The sequence below is a fragment of the Manis javanica genome, chromosome 14, assembly GCF_040802235.1.
Source record: "Manis javanica isolate MJ-LG chromosome 14, MJ_LKY, whole genome shotgun sequence".
NCBI lineage: Eukaryota > Metazoa > Chordata > Mammalia > Pholidota > Manidae > Manis > Manis javanica.
The window spans coordinates 60,881,591-60,900,162 of record NC_133169.1 but is presented as its reverse complement, the minus strand read 5'-3'; the positions used below and the strand labels follow the sequence as shown (position 1 = coordinate 60,900,162).

General features: G+C 39.4%; 1 protein-coding gene across 11 annotated transcripts in view; it reads left to right on the top strand.

The window, feature by feature from the left end:
* The first annotated feature begins 11,102 nt into the window (after positions 1 to 11,102).
* CSNK1G3 (casein kinase 1 gamma 3) overlaps positions 11,103 to 18,572 on the top strand; it is a 109,725-nt gene continuing 102,255 nt past the window's right edge. For 3 of the 11 annotated variants that reach the window (XM_073221971.1, XM_037005230.2, XM_037005224.2), the window contains exon 1: positions 11,106 to 12,428. The gene's annotated coding sequence lies outside the window, so the exon portion shown is untranslated. Of the gene's footprint in view, positions 12,429 to 18,572 lie in introns of all 11 variants that reach the window. The other 8 variants (XM_037005231.2, XM_037005229.2, XM_037005227.2 and 5 more) reach the window with 8 other exon arrangements.

The following is an 18,572-nucleotide window of genomic DNA, read 5'->3' as shown; positions in this document are numbered from 1 at the left end:
CGTTGTGCCTGTACTATGACCATAGCCTCTTAACCAGCTGCCCTTATAATATCATCTCTTCACAGCAGCCAGGATGTAAATCAAATGATGTTGGGTTCCTTCTTAAATCCTCTGTTGGCTTTCCTTTACATTTGTCATTTATTAAATGTTTTTTAAATGAGCTTCTCAAATGTACCTACTTACCAGGGTTCTGATTAAGTACTTGGTGTGTAGTGGGCACTCAATAAGTGTTCGTTAGTATATTGCTTTGTTATTATATTTATTCAGTGTGTAATGAGTTCACAGTTATTTTGTACTTTTAATATTTTTTCAACAATTACTGATGGCTCTGTTGGTAATTTCTTGGGAGAATCATTAACCCTTGCTAAATATGTAACTCCCTGCTACTACACATTTTAGAGCAATCCATATAGAATGGCCACATGAAAAGCAGCTTCTTTTGCAAATGATCATCTGCTCTTGCTTCTTTGGGTTTATATTTGAATATACTGTTGGTTTTCTCTAAGCAAAATACCTTAATTTAATAGCACATTTCTCCTAATTGACAATCATATGGCCTTCCTTGTATCTCAGTTTGGATACTTCAGAGATGAATTTATTTTTCCTTGAGGTGCCTCTCAGAAACCCCTGGTGTGAAATTTAGGAGTGCCATTTTTAGATCAGACTAAACCAAACATATTCTCCAAATCTGGGGAAAAAACTAAAAATTTTCATGCAATATACTAAATAAATAGACAAACAAACAATTTTTTTCACAAATTTTCTATATTTTGCTTCATTATCAAAGAAACAAAAGCACTTTATAAAAATACTTACAACAAGATAAAATTAAGAGAAAAATAAAAAATATATAAAACAAGATTACTCCAGAGTTGGTTTGCCAACATGCATGTTATAGAGTATATGGAATACCCAGAAATAGGCTACAAAGTTGACTCTAGGCTTCCAAAATTCAGCACCATAGGTAAATATAAAAGTTAAGCAATATAAGATAAAAACAAACCACCTGTTTAAAAGAAGCATAGCTCTTCCTGGTATTGTAATTTGAAAGAAGACTGCTCCTTGGGCCCTTGTGTAGAAGATACCATGTGATGTAGTAAATATCATCCTTGAAAATATTCCTACAATAATTACCATACTGAATTTCATAGGGTTGTTTCTCACAACATTCTCCAGTGTAAGCAATGTCATGATACAAAGGAACAGTTTGGTAAAGCAAATCTGTGAAGGTGTGTTGTGGGGGCAGTGGAGGGACACAGATAATGCGGGCCAGATATATCTGACTAAAGCCAACGATAATTTGACAACATTATAGGAATTGGATTGCATATGTTTTAGAGAATCCTCCAAAAATATATTTTTAAGACGAACTTCTGTTAAGTGCAATATGGCACTTTAAAGTCATGCGCTCAAACACCTCTCTTTCTTATTAATGGCAGACCCATTAATTAGATTGCCATCTGCTTATCAAAGGTAAGCCTAACCAGGCTATGTTAGAACAGATGCCATCTAATTTCAAAAAATCTAACTTCCTATTGAGCTCTCAAGGATAAGTTAGTTGAGAAGAGTACCTGATATATAGAATTGTAAGCAGTTAAAAGTTGGAGAATGTTTACTAAAAATAATTATCAATAACTATTAGTGTATGTATGTGGTGGAAAAGACCAATGTACAATATAATAGAGTCAATTGCACACAAGTAAACATTGGTTGCTGGGTTTAAAGAACTTCTCATTGTCTGGGACTTGACATTCAGAATAAGAATGGAGTAAGATGTACCTGATTACAGACCACAGTGATTCTCTGGCGCTGTCTCCTGTGAGTGCTGTAATCCTCAAAGCTGTGCTTAGTAAAGGCCTTAGAGTTTTCAGTCTGTCCTTCTCCATCCCTCTCCCATATACATACTTACAGTTGCTCTAATTCAGCTTGGTACAAATCACTTATTTGTGATTCCTCTTTCCCTCCCTTTCTTCCTCCCTTCACCCTTCCCTCTGTCTTTCTCCCTTTGCCTAAACAGGTTCAATCTGGAGAGGAGTACTGTAGTGAGTAATTCCTCTCAGTTTGATAGTATGTGCCAGCGTATCCTTATTCACCTCTCCTGCTATGTCATGAAAAGCACCATTAGAACGTGAATTTGGCGATGGGCATATCCATATTTAAATCCTAGCTCTGCCATTTACTAGCTGAGTGACAAGAATACCACTTAAACTCTGAGTTTACTTTTCTCATCTACGAAAAGGAGAAAATGATACCTAGCTATGGTAATTAGAAGTGATTTTTCTACAAAGTACCTGACATTCTTTACTGAGGCAACTAGTAGTTGTTAGCTTTACTCTATTTATTATTAAGTAAACCCTGTAGGAAGTACTGAGGAAATTATTCTGAGTGACATTTGTTAAGGTTTGGGTCTTTATCTCAACAAGTGGGTTTTGGGTCTACCCTCCTTTAAAAAATACTCACACTTCTATCTGACTTGGTTCTGTGTTAGGTAGATAATGCTCCCCAAAGACGGCCATACCCTAGAGGCTATAATATTTTACAATGCAAAAGGGGCTTTGCAATGAGATTAAGTTAAGGATTTTGAGACAGAGAGATTATCCTGGATTATCCCCAGGGGATTCAGTGCACTCACAGTCATTCTTACAAATGAGAGGAAGACAGGAGAGTGAGTCAGAAATGTGAGGTCGGAAGCAGAATTCAGTGTGACGTAATGCTGGCTTTGGGAATGGAAAGGGGCCATAAAACAGGGAATGCAGGAAGCCTCTAGAATGTGGAAAACAGGGAAATGAAATTTTCCATAAAATTTCCATGAGGAACACAGCCCTGCCAACAGTTAGATTTTAACTCAGTGAGAACCATTTTGGACTTCTGACCTCTAGAACTGTAAGATAATAAATCTGTGTTGTTTTAAGCATCTTAAGTTTGTGATAATTTGTTCCAGCAGCAATAGGAAACCATTATTGTGCCCCTTTCTGCTTGTCTTTCTTCTAAAGACTCTGTTCTTTGTAGTGTTGGGGCCAAAGGTGCTCACTGCAACTGAGTTGGGCTTGTTTCTGGGCTTTTTCAGTGGACTAGGGTAAGAAATATCTATATAAAATACCTGTGAGTTTATGATATTTTGAACTCAAATTCGAGATGATAGGCTATTTAGTTGGTCTCTTTTTGCATCTGTATCAACTTCAGGGATGTCAGAATTAGAATACACCATAATTATTCAGTTTGCTTTACCCTACATCATACATATAACAGTCTCAGAAAAACAACATCAGTACAACTACCGAAAATATGATTACTAAAAAAAACAACTTTTTTTTTCTTTTTGTGAATTTTTTTGCCTTAGGCTTTATCCCATGAGGTATAGAGGGCCAAATTACTTCAAAAGTTACTCAGAATTATGATCTTTTAAAAAATCATTTTACATGTGCAGGATAAAATCATTCTTTCTATTTATTAGTCATCATCCCAGTATCTGCTAGATAATTATTTGTATTGCTTTGGACAATGTTTTACTCCATTGAGTATAATAATATTAGTAATAATAATAAATAATAAACATTTATTACAACAATTACATATATCTGGGTTTTCGGATATATGAATTCTAAAGCCATCTTCTACTTCCTTTTTTGCAACCTTGATCATGACTCATTAACCTGTTCAACACCACTGGTGGATTTCCAGTGAGATATTATCGTCTCGTTTAAAGGCATGCAGGAGGAACCTGAGGACTTTGATTATAGCCTAAAGAGTACATTTGCATTATTCTAAGAACAGCACTAAATTAATTAGGCTGCTCGCAAAAACAAGGGCTACCCCATGGCTCAGTACTCAAATAGCTATAGTAACTTTTTCCATCGTAAAGAGACCAAGTTGTGTTTGCTTTGCTAATATGAGTCAAAATGATCAGTAGAGCACAGGAGGTATACGGAAAGGAAATGAGAAACAAGACAATATTGGCTTTTATTATCATGAATATAAATTGACAATCATACACTACTATGTATCAGGATGACAGTTGTAGAAAGCAGCAAGTATTAGCATTTGGGTGAAGTTTCTTCTCAGTTAGCTCAGCTCACCCAAACTGGCACAAAAGCATTAAGTCACAGTCCAAAGGGTAAGGCCCGCATGTGGCAGGGTTTCAGTCAGAAGCTGAGGCAGGGCTGCCTGGTGACTGAAGGCAGCTGCCCTGAAATACAAAGCTTCGGCAGGGTGTGGCTGGCTTGTCACCGAGGAGAACACAAGCCTGAAGCAAGGAAGCCTCACAACCATGAGACAGTTAGAGGTTATGGTAAGGTGAAGCCAAAGAAGTGAAGTGTTCATGTGGCCACAGAGCCAGGCCACCCAAGAAAAGATATAAGCAGGAGAGACAACAGTGAGCTGAACTAAAAGCTAGGACTTTAAGCTTAGTGGTCAGGCTCTTTCAGTTGCAAACGATAGAAATTTACTCTGGGTGATGTAGGCAAACAGAATTGAGTGAAAGGCAATTGGGGGCATCTCACAAATTGACAGGAAGCTGGAGGTCTTGGTTTGGGCAGAAACCAAATGACCCAAAGGTTGGGAAATAGGATCATAGCCACTGTCCCATGGCAGGAGTTGTGTGGTCAGGGTGCTGGACTTGGGATATGCCAATCCAACTGTTTTTAGATTCCATGTCCCTCTGCTTAATTTTTGTTATTTTCCATTAGCTGGCCTAAAATTTGGCCAAGAATCAAATCTAGGGAAAGTACACCTATGTGACATAATTAGGCAATGTGTTCCCTATTATTCCTTCCCCACCTTATACCATACCCAGGGTACCTGGTCATGGAATACAGTGAGAAGGAGAAAGTTCATTCAAAGGAAATCTGGTGCTATTAGGAAAGAGTAAACAGATGCTGGACAGCCAATATGCCACACATGTCCAAAAATACATGTCCTATCAAGAAAAATAGGACCTGGAGCAAATTTTTTTTTTTTTGAGAGGGCATCTCTCATATTTATTGATCATATGGTTGTTAACAACAATAAAATTCTGTATAGGGGACTCAATGCACAATCATTAATTCACCCCAAGCCTAATTCTCAACAGTCTCCAATCTTTTGAAGCATAACGAGCAAGTTTTTACATGGTGAACAAGTTCTTACATAGTGAGTAAGTTCTTACATGGTGAACAGTACAAGGACAGTCATCACAAAAACTTTCGGTTTTGATCACACATTATGAACTATAAACAATCAGGTCAATTATGATTATTTGTTTGATTTTTATACTTGATTTATATGTGAATCCCACATTTCTCCCTTATTATTATTATTATTTTTTTAAATAAAATGCTGAAGTGGTAGGTAGATTCAAGATAAAGATAGAAAAACATAGTTTAGTGCTGTAAGAGGGCAAATGTAGATGATCAGGTGTGTGCCTATGGACTAAGTATTAATCCAAGCTAGACAAGGGCATTAAAACATCCACGGATGAAGAAGATTTCTCTCAGAACAGGAGGGATGAGGTTCTAGGCCTCACCTCTGTTGATTCCCAATTTCTCACCTGATGGCCCCCCTGCGACTGTGCCTGTCTTAGGTTGTTCCTCCCTTGAGGAATCTTACCCGTCTCTGGCTAACCAGTCATCTTCCGGGGCCATACAGGGAAATGTAAAGTTGGTAAGTGAGAGAGAAGCCATATTGTTTGCAAAGGTTAGCTTTTTACTTCTTTGCAGATTTATGCCCTGTGGCTTCTATGCCCAGCATTTGTCTTGAGGTATCTTTACCACTTGGAAGAATTATGATACTCGGTAATTTCGATAAGAGGCATGAATTCTACTTAGGGGTTGTAATTATGAAGGAAGAAGAGAAGCTATAGAAGTAGCAGATGGAAGAAAACATGGGAAGATTGATTATTTCTTTGACATATCTTCTTGTAGTGTAACATAAGCGTGTATAGGTTTTAAATTACTAATTAAATTGCGTGCACACATTAACATAATAGGAATACAGCTACATAACCAAAGCAGACCTACAATTACCAGCCATATCCAGTGAAACCAAGAAAACCAGTTAGGCACCCTAGGCATCTGTGAAAACTTATCAATGATATGACGGATATTGTCTAACTGAATTTGAATATTTTGAGAAAAATCAGACAAATTAAAACAACACATTCCTGGGAACTGTTCACATCCCATATGTTCTTTTAACAGTAGATAGTCTATAGTCGCAAGATTTTGGAGTGCTGCAACTTGCACTTCTGGACCTGGAGTAAATTTAAATAATGTTTTGCATCAGACCACAAATCCAGTTCCACAAGTCTTGGGGCTTCTAAACCTAGGGAACAGTATGGGACCTGACATTTTCAATTTTGGATTAAAACATTCTTGTTGGATTAGAAAATTCAGGTTCCCAGGAGTTATATGGTAGCTAAAAACAAACACGTTTTAGTGTTTTCTACATGTCAGACACTGTGGTAACTGTATTACAGATATATCATTGTATTTAATCTTCCTGATATTGCTATGATGTATTACTGACTCATTTTTACAGACAAGCTGACTGAGGTTCAGACTACTTAAATTATGCAAGGAAGGAAAATAGAAGGCAACTGTAAAGTGGTACGATAATTACAGGCAAAGTACAATGAGAACTAAATGGAAGTGAGGGTTCCTCCCACATCAGTTTTAACTTCTGTTGACCTGGTGATTTTGTTCAGTCAGATATGGCATCAGTAGCATAATAGGACCAGGTGGGAACATGAAGACATGTCAGGAATTTAGCAGTACTGGTTGGTGAAAAGTTGGATGAACTTGAGACTACAGAAACATAATCAGACACGGATGTTGACCCCAACATGGTAGTCCTCCTTTTGCTGTCAAAAGGGCACGAAAAGTTCAGACATGGCTTAGGCAGCTTTGGCACCAAAGTGGGCCTATCCAGAAGGATTTAGTAATCAGCAAGCCTAGTCAGTGGGTGGTATGTGAAGAAGTTTAGTAGTCTGAGGGTGATATATCACTGTAGGACCCTAGCCAGTGACAGAGGGTCTAGTCAGAACTGGGACTAGTGAAAAATCCACACCAAGCTTATCCCTTCTTCATACTGGTTGGGTTCTGAGAAAGGCTCCAGTTCAATTAGAAAAAGGAAACCAAAGGAGAAGTCCAGAGCTATAGGCCAGGAAAACATTATAGGGGCTAATAGATAGGGTATTGGTACAGCTGGAAGTCTACATTCTAATCCAGAGCTCTTGTTTGGTATTGTGCATCTCCAGCCAGAGGCCACATGCTTCCTATGGGTGGAGGCTGATGAGAAGGTTCAGTCCTGGTCACATTTGCCTCATGAGCTGCAATAGACTCCTGAGGTAGGATTCAGGAAACATAACTACAGGGAGCAAAGGAAGTCCAGGACAGGACATGGAACAGTACCAGTCATTATGACTGTCTTCAAACCTTAGATTCGTATACTACCCAGAGTTCAAGCTGCACTCTAAACCATGAAAAAAAAAATCACAGCTTAAGCTAATGCTTTGATTTATCACAAAATAGCATTCTTCACCAAATTGCTTAAAAAGTGCCAAATTTTAGGCCAGCTAATGGAAAAAAACAAAAATTAAATTGTGTAGCTAAAGATTAAGCCACTCTTTTTTGGCAAGACACTTTTATACTCTTCATGGTGTTTACCATTTTTCTCTATAGATGGTTTTCTTTATTGAAGTTCTTTCACTTAAGAATGTATGCTTTTCTTCTGTAAGAATTTAACATTATGTTGTCCACCAGTTGTCTTCCCTTATTAAATTCCTGTCTAACCATTACTTTCTTTTATTTACAGATAATATACTCTGTCCATAGAAAGTCTTCCTTTGTAGAATGCTATGGACTGAATTTATGTTCCTCCAATTCATATGCTGATATTCCAAGCCCAGATGTGATGATATGTAGAGATGAGACCTTTAGGAGAGGATTAGGTTTAGATGAGGTCCTGAGGGTGGTATCCTTATGATGGGATTAGTGCCCTTTTAAGAGGAGGAAGAGAGAGAGATTGCATGCATCAGGGCAAGCCATATGAGCCCTCAGTGAGAAGGCAGCCAGCCACCTGGAAGCCAGGAGCAGACTCTCACAGGAATCTGACCGGGCTCGCACCCTAATCTGACTTCCAGTCTCCAGAACTGTGAGACAATACATTTCTGATGTTTAAACCACCCCGTTGATAGTATACGGCAGCCTGTGCTAAGACAAAAAGGTCTTAAAAATGTGATTTTATTAACTATTAATGAAGCTTATTATTATAACACACAGGAAAGCCTCAGAAAAGTTTTATGATTCTTGTATTTGCATTTTTTCATCTACAAAAATACTTAAAATCATTCTTCCAGAGATGTATAAACCAGTGTTTTGATCTTTTTTAGTCGTACTTTATGTAACAACTGATAGGAAAGGTTGCTAAATGACAGCTTCTCCAAAGTCCAACCTAACTGCTGTTTGTTACTGGCTTTCTCCCAGAGTCCTTCCTTTCCTTCCCTTGACTGCAGGCTTGACTGGGGAAGAGGTTATTTTCCTGGTCTTAGTAAAAACATGTTGCTCTGCTGCCAGGCTCTGGCTACTCTTACAATGCCTCCTTTTGCAGCCACCCTCTTCCTGCCTGACCATGTACTTTTTCTACATATATCCTCTAGGTATTTTCCCTTAAGGATAATATTGAAAAAGAAACCAATAGTTTGATGATGTCTCAGGCCTTAACCTATGTCAACCAGTAAACTACTATGCTAGGTTTAACATTATAGTTAAACAAAGTATTTGGAAGAAGAAATGTTTCCTATGTTTTTATTTTGAGAAGTTTTTGTAACTATCTTAACCTCATAGTTTTATATTTTATATTTGAGAGGTTATCACTTATAACATCTTGGGCAAGTCAGTTAATCTCTCTGAGACCATCATTCCTCATTCCTAACAGGGAAAAATATAAATAGCTATTATATCATTGCATAGGGTTGTTGGCAGACAGAGTAATATAAACTAGTTTGTATAAATATTGGTTGTCACATTGCTGGTTGGGAAATACCTGCCTGTATGTAACTCAGCCAGATTGGCCACACAGTTGATACAGTGCATCAAAGTAGAGTGCTAGATTCATCGTTGGTGCTTATTTGTACTTTTTTTTTTTTTATCAATTTGTGCAAAACAAGTTTGCTTTAGAGAATATTCTGAGTATGAACAAGGGGCAGGGGAAAAAAATAATTATACCACAAATCTATGCTAGTGCTCTCATAATCTTTAATTGGTACACTGGAAATGTGCTGTATTCAAATTCCTCTTTTGATACAATGCTTTCTTTTCATGTCCTATAAGTGGTTTGTTTGAGAAAAGTAGGTATATTTTGTGGAAAGTAAATCTGGCCATTTTCCCTACTTGGTAAACAGTAAGATTTCAAGTGGGAGAAAGAAGGAAACAGAATAGTTTTCCTGCTTAAGACTAATTGAAAGCTTTAATCCTGCACTCTTCCCATTCTGTGTGTGTGTGTGTGTGTGTGTGTGTGTGTGTTGGAGGGGCTGGGTAACCAAGTGTGCAGTGGTGAAAGAGAAATAGTAACAGAAGTAAAGAATCAAAAGATGTAAGGGAGACATGGGAACATTTACAGTCTGTTACTGATGTGAAGTTAAAGGCCCCAAGAAATCTTGCTCTCTTTTTCTTCTCTCCTCAAACTCCCACTTAATAAATTGTTTTTTGCCGAAGGAATTCACGATAGTCTAAGACTGAAGTTATTTTTAAGTAACTCTCCCCCACCCCTGACCCATTTTAATAGAAATATATGGGTAAAGTGTTTATAGAACTAGTTTATATTACTCTGTCTGCCGACAACCCTATGCAATGATATAATAGCTATTTTTATATTTTTACCTGAGCTCACATAGTTCTGTAGTGACAAGTAGATGGGATGCAAATGTGAGCCACAATTTGTATTTGCTCTTTTATCCTGTTTTTCAGAGTAATTATTACAGTTGTTGCATGCCTAAATAGGGGAATGAATAGTTCCATTTATTTGTATAGATAGACATTCAATAGAATAAAGTTCTGGGTAATAAAAAAATGTGACACTGCCTTGGAAAACATGAAAAATATTAATAAAATATTAATAAACATAATAAACTAATAAATACTTGAAGACTGGCAATGCTAGGAAACATGGTGACACAAAAAATTAACCATATTTTATGTATAATATAGCAGATAGAAAAATATGATGCCTGCCTATGTTGAGATATGCTACAAAACAGAGCATTTTGGGTGTGAGACCTGTCCTTTGGCTTTTCCTTCATTAAAGTAAGCTGTTTTCATATTGCTAATTTTTTCTTACCCATTAATAGAATGATATGAAAACTTCATTGGCTTATTATCTAAGTTTCTTGCCAGTTTTAATCTATAGAAGCTTCTAGGTCAAATTTTAATTAAAAAACCCTTCACTTAAGATTTATTAAACATTTGTTCTATCTATACGTATTTTAAAACATTTATTCCTGTCCATATCTAATTTAAAAAGGGGTTTATTTGATCATATATTTCTTAAACATTTATCAGAACTTGGAGGGGTGGATAGGAAGTGTTCTTGATCTGAGATTTTTGAGGTAGAGAATATAAAATGGTGTTGGTTGTTCATGACAACAGCGTTTCCTATATTGTAGCCATTTCTTCTCCATTTAGTGAGACAGGGTTAACTTTGTTTCTTGTGTAGTATTGGGTCCTGAGATAGATTAGGAACTTTGGGGTATGTCATTTGATAAGGAAATACCCAAGTCAGAGCAAGCATATATTAAATCTTAATTTGCTTTGGGTCTTTCTAACGGAATGATGGTGGTGTGGTAAATACAGAAGCACTGTTATTCTTATTACTACTCTTCCAAGACTGGCGATACCAGTCACTTCTTTAACTTCCAGTTCGTGAAAAAGTGTAAGTAAAAAAAGGCACCGTTGGACTACAAAAACAGAAACAGCATCTTTCCATGCTAACTGCCCCGGTAAAAGTTACCCATTAACCCTATCATCAGTCTGACAAGGTAGGGAGGCAGAATGAAAATAACCCTCAATTATTTTAGAGTGTATTTGTTTCACTTGAGCCTTTTAAGGTTTTCGTGTGTGTGTTTTAGAGAGGAGACTCAAATTTCTTGATGCAATAAATTTACTAAAACATAAAAAATGTTTGATAAGCGAACCTTTAAACAGCACCAGGTTACGCTTTTTTCTTCACACACACCATAATGCCTGACTTTTGAAAGGATCTGAGACAGGGTAGTATTAAGAATACAGTATTTTAAAGATTAGTTTCAGTCCTCTACAATGCCCTCATGATGGATCGACTTCCAAAGAGGCCTTCATCCCACTTAACCAACTGTCTGGCTTCTCGGAACTCCAGTAGGTTCATTTTTTGAAAATGTGAGATAACAAACTACCACGTTCTTACAGTTCAGAGGATTACCTGAGCTCACAGATGTAGTTCTGCAGGGACAAGCAGATGGGATGCAAACGTGAGCCACAATTCGTATTTGCAAGCAACTGGGTCCCTGATACAGAGATGGGGTTACAAAAACGTGGGGTAAAATGTCCACCCTGGGATGTCACTCCTTTAGGCCGGGCCCTAAATTTCTATGGCACCTGGAGGGGCGGGCTCCGAACACTCGGGGACGCCTCGACACCCAGATGTGGCACAAAGGCGCCCTGAGGCTCTTTGCTCACTCAGGCCTCGAAATTTTTAGCAGCCCTCCTAAACCATGGGAGCGTTTTCTTCCAGGTCTCTCCGCAGACCTCGCCTAGCCTCTCCTCCCACAGCCTCGCCCACAGAAGCGTTTCCGTAGCCACAATCACTCCACGTTCTTCCTCACGCACCGCTCGCGCGGAGGTGGGGAAAAGGGTGTGGTTTGGCCTTTATAGGTCCTGCCAGCCAATGAACGTGCTACCTTTCTTCCGGTAGGCGAGCCGACCAATCCGAGCCAGCCGGTGTGATCTTCGGCTCTACTCGGCTCTTTTCGCTGATGCGGGCAGCTTGGGGCCGCCGCCGCTGGAGAGACGCTTTCCTTTTTGATTTTTTTCCGTGTGTTCACTTCCGGGTCCGGCGCCGATCCGGATGCCCGAGGCAGAAGGATGTTTGACCTCCGGATAAGCGAGGCGCCGCTGTGCATTCATTCCCGTCTGCATCGGTGGCGACAGCAGCTGCCCGGGCGGCGACTCTCTGGCCAGAGGCGGCGGTAGGAGACACCGGCTGGAGTGCTGCGACCGAGTCCGCGCCGAGCTGCGTTACCTCCCTCGCTCGTTCCTTCCCCCCTACCTCGCTCGCTCCCTCCCTGCGCGGCTCGCTTTCCACCTCCGGCCGCCCGCGGGTGTGATGTGCGGCGGCCGCTGCCCCCGCCGCCGCTGACTGACGGACCGGGGGCGCCGCCCGCGCCCGGGAGCGACCCCGCTGCTCGTGGCCGCGCCTCTGAGGTAAAGCCCCCTCTGCGTCGGCGCCCGGCTGGCGGCCTCGGCCCGGTGGCAGCCGCGGCTGCCCGCCTCCCGGGTGGGGCTGGGTGGGCTGGGGTCCCGGGCTGGGTGGGGTGGGCGCGGCGGGGGCGGCGCCTCCGGCGGGGCCTGGGAGAAGGGGTGGCGAGGACCCGGGCGGTGCGCGGGCGGGAGGGCGCGGAGGGCTCGGTGGGCTGGAGGGTGCCGCGGGCGGCGGGCCGGGCCGGCTGCCGAAGTTCCCCGAGCGGTGCGGCGCTAGTGGGGACCGGAGGGAGGTGGGCGAGCGGGGGAGAGGCGGGGGCTTCTCTCGGGAGCGGTTCTGAGGTCGGAAGTGCAGTCCCCAGTGCTCCCGATGGTGTCCAGACCGTCACCACCGGAGTGCGGCTCGGGCAGCAGGGAGGAAGGCATCAGTCTGCGGGAAGGAGTGTCAGGGGCTGGCATTCATTTCGGGGGTCAGCTTCCCTTTGGGGTGTTTGTGGTCACTGGGGAGTGGGGCACAGGGATTTATCTATTTGATAGAGCTTTTCACTTAGCTCAAAACTTAACCAAGGCGTTAGTCGGGGATGACAAAATGACTCTGATTGTTACTGTTACGGCGTTCGTTTGTTTATCCCACATGCAGGGGAAGTGACAAACTGAAGCGACGGTTCTCGGTCTACAGCCCTCACATTTCTTTTCTGCGGTTGGTGACGGAGATGAGTGTGTGCAGGTGGGGTGGGGGACAGTTAGGCCTGTGTTATGGTCTTTGCAGTTCTCCCGGGGAAGGAGGAAAAGTTAATGGGTGGGAGGAAGAGAGTCTGTGTGGGAGATGGCTACTGTTGCTACACTGTGTGAATTAGTTTAAACTATGTTGTAATGAGTACCAAGGCTGGTCACTAAGTGACCCCCTTTTAACCTTTTGTTTTAGAACGTCGACTTCAATTGGAAAACTAAAAGCCTACTGATTTTGAATAAGTTAAGAAAATAAGTCAATATTTATTTCTTTTACTCTTGCAGTTACATCTTGTGATATGAATGATATTTGTCCACAGATGGTAAAAGATGTTGAACTGTATCTACATTGGAATACTTTTTAAAAATTAAAAATAGCTAATTTTAAAGTCCTGAATTTATTTTTAAGAATATTTGCTTTCCCTACAAGTAAATAAGTTGTGGGTGAAAAATATCACAAAATCATAAAAAGAATGATTTAGAATTAGAAAAATGTGGGGCCAGTGTAAGAAAACATTTTTCACCAAAAATCAGATCTGGTTTGTGACATTCTAAATAGCTTTCTGACGTGGTGGTGGGGTTGGAGAGATGTGCTTATAACTGTTCCAAAGTTTGCTCCAGCCATATTCTGAGCTAAGATAAATTATCCTCCTATGTTGTATGCATTAGCTTTTATAGTTGTGCAAAAGGTGAAAATTACATTTATGGGGGTTGGAAAAAAGATATCAAATACATTGCATGGCTTTGGTATAGATTCTTAGCACAGCATGTAGACACTTGCTTTCAGGGAGTATTGCATTTCTGGATTTGCATCAAGTATAATTCTTAACTAGAATGGAGGACAGGAAGGTTAATTTTAGTGTTAATATGTATAAGCCTTTTTTGGGGGGAATTTGGAAAATGGCTCTTTTTTCTGATGATTTATTGTGCTCATTGACCTCTTCTGCCACCGTCAACTAAATGCATTATGTAATTATTGATATTTGCACCATTAGATTTGCAAGCATTAACTGTTAAACTCTTTAATATATGAAAGTCATTTATTCCTTGAAATAAGGGACTGGGATTAAAATCAAGGAATAGTTTAGTTCAACCCAGACATTTGCTATGTGTAAGGGTCCTTTCCTATGTGGTGAGGTTGAAGAGTGGGTTGAGTATGAAGGTGAATGTGACCCAGTAGCTGCTTTCAAGAGAGAAGTAGACGTGCACAGAGGTAACTGCAACACAAGACTCCTGTGGGCTTCATTAGAGGTGCATGAAAGCACGGTATGTGTGTGTTACTAATTTTTGACTGGAGAATTCTGAATGATTTTGGAGCTGGTAACACCATTTGGGCCTTAAAATATTTTAATGGGCTAAACGGGGGCTGTGTTTCAGGGGTAGTTTTCTAGGTAAGGGGAACATATTGGCCTATTGGTTGGGTATCATGGGGCCTATTAAGCTGGACACAAGGCTGCAGTGCCAGGAGGTCTTTGTGGAAGAGGAAGCTGTGAAAGTAGGCAGAGATCAGGCCATGGAAGTCTGGAAAGTCATGGGTTTAAAAAGGAGTCAGTTTGAGGTATGAAGGTTCACATGTATAGGTTTTATGCTGACAGGGAGTATGTAGCAAATAAGGATAATAAGTTTATGGAAACAAATTATAACAGAATAGTCAACTTGTTATCATTCATGCTAATGGAGGAAAGCAGAAAAGTATGTAATCTAGAGCATTTCATACATGGCTTTGTCATATTTCTTTACTTGCATTTGAATATGGGTGTGTCTGGTAATCTGGTAGTTGGTTTTATATGAAATAAATCCAGACTATAAAAATGTGACTCAGGAAGAGTCTAGTTTATTGATTCAGGTTTTTTGCAAAATGAAACAAGTGGTTTTTAGTTTTAAAGGGCTTACCAAAGGGTATATCAAACTAAATACAGGAAATACTGAACTAGTAAATAACAAAACAAAATACAGGTCGCTGGGTACTCACACTTCCGTTAAGACATTTGAAGGCTAGATTTGCTGTGGAAAAAGTGAAGTGTAAGGGATCTATGTACAAAGAGAATTAACTATAGCAGTGGGATGATAAAATGAGAAGTTTTCACAGTTCTAGATAAAAAAATATGAAGTTTTAGTAGCCCTAAATATCAGATGACCTTAAAATGATTTTATCTCAAACTTAATTGTTATCAGACGAGTGCTTAGAAAAATATCACCTTCACAGCACCACTGCTTAAGTTCATGTAGAATCATGTTACAGGGGAGATTTTTTTTGGTGGTCTTTACTATTTCCCCTATGGCATTTAAAAAGGACATATTATAACTGAAGTTATGTTATCTTGAATCACCAAGTAACAACCATACTTGTCTTAATTTACCAAAAGCCTCCTTTGTAGAGGGGACCGTAAATAGTAGAGTTAAGACAACTCTGAATTAGGTGGTGTAACCCTTGCTTTTGACAGTAGGAAACAGTCTTCTAGAGTTTAAGGAACCTGTGTAAGAGGTATCTTGGAAGTAGTATAGGGCATATTTAAATAAAAAATTTTTTAACTTCAGTCTTAAACAATCAATGAGATCTGTTTCTCTCTGATCTTCCATCTTCTTCTTCTTTGTCTTTTGTTAAGCATTTGGCACATAGTGATACCGATTGGTGGTGTTAGTATGTGTCTGGGTGTTGGTTCTTCAGGATGTAATTTTTTTGGAACTGGAAATTTTTGAGGTATCTGTAGTTCTCTAATTGCAGAGATTCTGTAGGGGCAGACGGTATACTTCTAGCAGCTTAAGCTACCTCAGACTACCACTTTTGTTTATCTGCAGGACAGAACCATAGTTGGGATACTTAAAGTGTAGTGATCAAGTGTGAATTATCCATTAATGTGAAGTGACTTTGTAAAGCCTCTGAAGTATTCAAAAAATATGAAATGAGAGAGAGAGATGTGGGTACATATAAGTTTTAGAGATATAGTGGATGCTGCTGTTAGCCATGTTTTTTCCAGTGCCCTTCTCAAAGCTGAGATGTAAAAAGTTTAAATACTTGGGCTTCCTCTTACTATGGGACCTAAGGAAAGTACATAGTGATTTGTTCTTAAACTATGTTTATTTGTTCTTAAATGTTTGATTCTATTCTGTCCTCCCATTCCTGCCCATCATCTTAGTTAGGAGAAAGAATTCTTAACTATCAACTTGAAGTGTTTGAATATTTGGTAGGTAAGACACATTTTGGTCATTTTCTTTACTAATGATGTATCACATAGTTTTAATTTAATGAAAATCTGTAGTTATGTCCATGTATGGCTAAATCATGTCTACATTTTTATAGCTTTCACTGGAATTTGGTAGTAAAATCTCATGCAAGATATTATTTTTTAAATACAAATTTCTAATGCTTTCTTCTTTCAAGTGTTGTCAGACATTTAGCTGTATTAAAATTTATTATATTTACTTAGCTGATTTGGTTTTGAACCATTTTCTTTAGCTGATAGCTACATTTGCAAAAAAATCCAAAAAACAAAATGGAGGGTGGAAGAGACTTATTCCACCAATATTCTCTTTGTCAAGTTGTAGAAAATTCATATAAAGTGCCAGTAGGTGATACTTGGCACATGGTAGGCACTGTATAAATCTCTTACATCCACAAGCTGGTGCTATATATGAGTTGTTAGAGTGTTGATTGGTGGGTAGTATAAACAAAGACTCTCTGGAATAGCCTATTGCTGGAGAATCTCTTAACTCACCTTTGCTGAATCCACCCAAAAGTGATACTTCTCATTCATTTACTACTTGGTGTTCATGCCATGCTGAATGGAATAGACTACTCTGTAGTTTGTTCTTGAACTTTTATTCCCACCAGTTATTGCATAGTTGCCAAGAATCATTTGTGTTTGTACTCAACAAATTGTTAATGGCAGTTGTACTTGATGTTTTAATTACATAGTTTAATGAAGCATTCAGGAACTATGAAGGCAAAAAGGTGTTTATATGAGAACCAGTGGCTATTTTGAAAACAGGTGAGGAGCTAAAATCAATTACTTTTGAAATAGGTGTGAGTGAAATATCTTTAAATGGTTAGGAAAAAAATAAAAATCTAGAAAGATTATGCAGTAAGATTGCTTTTCAGTGTTTGTGAGATGTCTTTCTATGTTTAAGAAACAGAAACTGGAAATCACAGGTGATGTACTATGGGTGTGGTTTTTACAAGGGAGATTAAATAGAACTACCATTCACTGACCCATACTTGAAGAAAAGGCCTTGGCCTTGCATTAAAAGATTGCCTCATGAACGTAAATTTTTATATTTTAGTTGCAAGGAAATTCTTAAGGTATGTAGCTTTTTTTATGATTCCATTTTTTAACTAACTTATTAGTTGTTAGTTAACATATGGAAGAGGGTATCTGTTTGTAAAATGTCACCTATTTTATACCATCTCTTAGAGATTCATTTAGCAGCATTCTCTATTAAAAAAGAAGTAAGTTCTGGTATTCCTGAATTTAGAGGCATAATACCTTAGGGAGAATTGTTTAATAATCTAGTCATGTGACCAGTCTATGAGTTTTCACATATTTCCTGGTACGGTCCCTCATCAGGTTTCTTATTCTACCTTTCAGCTTTTATACAGCATCAGGGGTGGCGAGGAGTCTTTTTAAAATTCTACTATCTCCTCAACCTGAGTAGGATCTGCTGGAGTGAATTGGTGGAGGAAATTGTCCCTTGGAAGAGGAAATGCCATACCCTTGATGTGTACCAGGAGCTCTTGAGCTTCATGCACAGCATGCTGGTCTAATAGCTTCCAGTAGCTTCTCTCCTATGTAGGCTGGCTCAGCCCAAGTATGAAGGAGAACTTTTAGGTATAGGAGGAGGAGGTCCAGGTTGGGGAAGGGGAGATAGATGGGATATACTATTTACCTTGGTATTGCCACATTACAAAGCCTGAAATGCAGTAGCTGCTAGAGTGGAACACTGAAGTATGGAGGTATAGGGCTAGTTCTTCAGAGTTTTGTTCTGCCTCTGATTTTCTTGGCTCTGCTTTCCTGTCTATGTTGGGTTCATTCTCAGTCTGGTAGCAAGATCACATTTAGATGTGCATTGCCCAGAAAATCTTTTGCACAAGTCTACTAGCATAGTTTTCCCTTTAAGTTTTATAGACCAGAATTAGTTCATGTACACTTCCTAACCAGTTATGACAAGGGGACTAGTATCCTCATGGTTGGTTTCTATTAATCAGGATAATATCTCCTGCCATTGGGGCTGGGGTCATTTCCCTGAGCCACGTGGTAGAGGGAGGATATTTAAGAAAATTGAGGCAAGGAAAAATATGGGGGAAATGGATGTTAGAGAGGCAATCAGTAGTGACCACTGCATCTACTTGTTTTGAGAATGAAAATAAATAATGTATATAAATGCACTTTGAACTTTAAAGCATTGTACAGATGTAAGGAA